The following is a 3768-nucleotide window of genomic DNA, read 5'->3' on the forward strand; positions in this document are numbered from 1 at the left end:
TCATATGAAGGTAATATAGCTAGTAAAAGTAATGAATTAGATAAAAGAATTATTTGGTCTGAGAGATCAATACTTATAGGCTTCTATTATATTATCTGACCTACTATATTCCAGATATGCAAATAAGTGAAAACTGTTCTTATAAGATATACTGAATCCAGATTTTCAAATTTTTTGTAAGTAAATTATATTATTTCTTTAATATTACCTTCATTAACATTTTGGGTTAAAATATCTAATGTATGTGTTTTATTATTACTTTTATCGAATATTTTAATTATGCAAATTATTCTGCACTGTTAGTTTATAATGGATTTAGGAATAGCGTAACTATCCTAAGATGGCTGAACTTTGTGAGATATTATTGAGATGATGGCTAAAAATATTGCTAACAACAAGGGAACCCAACTCATGAATCCATTGCATTCCAATCATTAATTTTTAGGTCTGATCTATGTAGGTAATTTGCTCTGATCAGAAAAGTTAATATTGAATTGTGATTATTTGGAGATAAGCTGGATAGTTCAGGTAATATTTTTGCCATTATAAATTACACTTAGTCGATGAAGAAAATTCCAGTGATTTTGGAAAGAGCAATCTTTTTCTTGACTTGTATAAGATCTTGCTTATATTGTCACTTAAATACTAATACTAAGTCAAACCAAGTGTATTTAGAAGAATTATTTTCTAATTTGTCCACCACTTCCTAATAAAATGTCCCATTATAGAACAAATTTCTTCATACTTTTGATTAAGAATATTATATATCTGATGTGAGAGTGCTTGTCCAAAAGAGAGGACAACCTCATTGTTTTTTTTCCTATGTGATCCTTCTCACAGTATACATTAAAATGTCAGTTTGTCCATTTGTGCAGTACAGTTTTAAGTGGAGTGTAAAAACAATTATTAGGATTGTTTTAAACTTCACAATGTTTTAAGGAGAGGATGAGATTTTATTAGTTGAGTTACTCCAAATACATTACTAAAAAATGTGTGCCCATCTTTTACTTACAAGTTCTTCCTGTACTTTTAAACAGAACTATCCGAGACTTTGTATTAATAAATCTTGAACAAAATACATTAACCAAAGAAAGATACTCAGTGTTTTTATTTTTTTGATGGACACACTTTTTTGTGAGCTTGAACTTTTTATGCCAGGCATATGCTCGGTGTATATATGTTTTTTCTTTTTTTTTCTAGTTAAAATTGTTACATAATATATTGTACTATTGGTGCCTGACATGTCTGTTTTTAACATAACATGGTCAACAAGAGGCCTAGACTGTTGTTCTAACAAAGCTGCCCCAAAAAAACTTCAACCCTTATGGAAAACCTGTTGGAAAAGTAAAACTGTCTTAGCTGAAGATGACTCCTACCCTGAACAATGAAAATGTGCTGAAAGTTAAAGCATTGGCTACACCTGCATTTTTACCAAGCAACTGATCTGGTCAGTACAGGTAAGAAACATTATCACTCCCAGTTTTGTGCTCCACCGACTAGCGCCAATAATTCTGTGGCAGATAAGCTTACCATAGCATGAGTGAAGTTATCGCACTTCTAAGTTTGTTTTTATTTGTTGTGTGAGTGGTTCTAACAGAAATTATGTGCATGTTTATACATTACTTAAGATTCGTAATCAAAAATTTAATTTTCGATATTCTCTTATTAAGGGATTTATTCTCAGCCGTACGTTTGTTACAGTTTACACTTTACAGATTATAAAAAAAACAACTATCACTGTAATTACAATTAGCTAAAAAAAGCAGTTAACGTTTATGTTTTTATTATTATGTAAATTTCATATACAGCGGATTTGATGATTGCACTTATGTTTTTATGACGTTTAATAGAGATTATGAAGTACAAACATATCTTATTTATGTGGTGATAATTATACTCCTTATCGCGTCCTTGAAATTAGGTTGGAAACCCCGCGTGTGCGCGAAGATTAGGGGTAACAACGGAAAGGGAACGCCATGTTGTTGTGGGGTTTGTTTCGCGCATCGGTTTATATACAGGCACTTAGTAAAAATTTTAGAAGTGACAAGGATACAACGTTTTTGTACTAAAATTGGTTCCTTTGGTAATATTTGTTGTTTTTACCATCAAGTATTGCGTAATGTGTTAATAGAACTAAGTAGATCTGTACTTATTAAAGTTATTAGTAATTTTGATTTTCCATTTGTAAAATTTCTTGAAGTGTTTCCTGTTTATTACGTCATTGTTTTTTTGCGGAGCTCTACGGTTTAGGAGTAACAAGTTGATGTTTTGACTCTGGGTTGTGAGTAAGCCTAACTTGAACGTTCTTTGCCAAATTTTCTTTAGTGTGAAAAAAAGAAATATAACCGAACTTCGGAAAGAAAACTTAAAAAAGCTTAGTAGTATTATTTGTGCTTTTAAGATTATTTACATAATAAAATATCATCAAGAAAACTAAGTTTGAGATCATGCAGTTTTATCTATATGAAGTTGTTAAAATCAGTATAATGTAACACTAACAACTAAGACTACTAGTACTACTATTACTAGACCTTTCTTTTGTAATGTTTTACTAAAAGGTAAAATTAGGTAACCAACAATTTTTAGTAGATAGTTGAGTAGCACTACTCACCGAAATCCATACAAATCTAGACCGAAAATATTATTTGATATCTAAATCAAGCAACCTAAATCATTTAAAACAATAGAGTTCTTTAACTTGATTTTAAACTTAAACCTTATATTATTTTTCTGAATCACGAATGTTAATATCAATGCAGCACGTGTGCGTGGGTCTTCCCGGGAGATTCTCAAGCTACAAGGCTCGTAGCATACGAGAAATATAGTTTATAATTATAAATAACGCATAAAACATTTTTTATATTTTCAGTTACCTTAACATATCTTAGTCTACATGTACGGTCTAGATTTGGGCGAATCGTGCTGCAAGTAATAAGAACAGGTTAATTGTGAAAAGGTAATTACTAGGCCTTACATAAGCCTTAGTTAAATAAGGTTGAACTTGCAGTAATATTTATTACTAATAAATGATAGTTTTCTCTTTTAAGCTTACAAATTACTTAAAATGTATAGTTTAATAAGAGTGATATCTATTATTATTAACTAGAAAAACATGTTAAACTTAAAGATAGTTTATTGTAGGGTTAATAATTTAGTACATAACATTAGTTATGTATTTTACTATTTACAAATTACTGTAATTCACATTAGGTTATTAAATATTTAACTATGATTAGGTTGGATAAGATTATATTTATAGATGAATTTTTCAGAAGTTGATTTATATCTTCAAGGAGCCAGATTTAATAACCCTCTCTCATTTTATATGCTTAAAATAGCCAAATTATGATACAGCCATAATCATGAATTTATGTACATTAATTACAGAAACAGAAGATAGCATTTTGTGATTGGCAGCATAAAACAAGGTTTCTGCAAAGAGAGTAACATTTCTGTAGTTTTTATGTAAATGTATTTCTGAATTGTAAGAAGTTTTGAGTGTATATTAGTATTTTGACCACAGAATATGTACTGTATCGATTGATGACTAGGCCTTTTTGTGCAATACTAATGTTCTTTGGGCCAGCTATGATATATCATATGTAAAAAAAGTAAGAAATATTAAACTGTGACAATAAATACAATTTTTAATAAAATAATCTCTGCTAATACATGGGTATTTATGGTATTTGATACATGTTTCATGCTAATACATGGGTATTTACGGTACTTGATACATGTTTCATGCTAATACATGGGTATTTACGG

At 29.7% G+C, this 3768-nt stretch overlaps 1 protein-coding gene across 4 annotated transcripts in view; it reads left to right on the forward strand.

The window, feature by feature from the left end:
* Positions 1–231: 231 nt before the first annotated feature.
* The window catches only part of LOC106472566 (transcriptional repressor p66-alpha-like), a 15049-nt gene continuing 11512 nt past the window's right edge, over positions 232–3768 (forward strand). Inside the window, exon 1 of one of the 4 annotated variants that reach the window (XM_022401128.1) lies at positions 232–1457. The gene's annotated coding sequence lies outside the window, so the exon portion shown is untranslated. Of the gene's footprint in view, positions 1458–1965; positions 2084–2134; positions 2282–2669; positions 2957–3768 lie in introns of those variants that run through there. The other 3 variants (XM_022401127.1, XM_013933220.2, XM_022401129.1) reach the window with 3 other exon arrangements.

The sequence above is a fragment of the Limulus polyphemus genome, unplaced genomic scaffold (genome assembly GCF_000517525.1).
Source record: "Limulus polyphemus unplaced genomic scaffold, Limulus_polyphemus-2.1.2 Scaffold5424, whole genome shotgun sequence".
Lineage (NCBI taxonomy): Eukaryota > Metazoa > Arthropoda > Merostomata > Xiphosura > Limulidae > Limulus > Limulus polyphemus.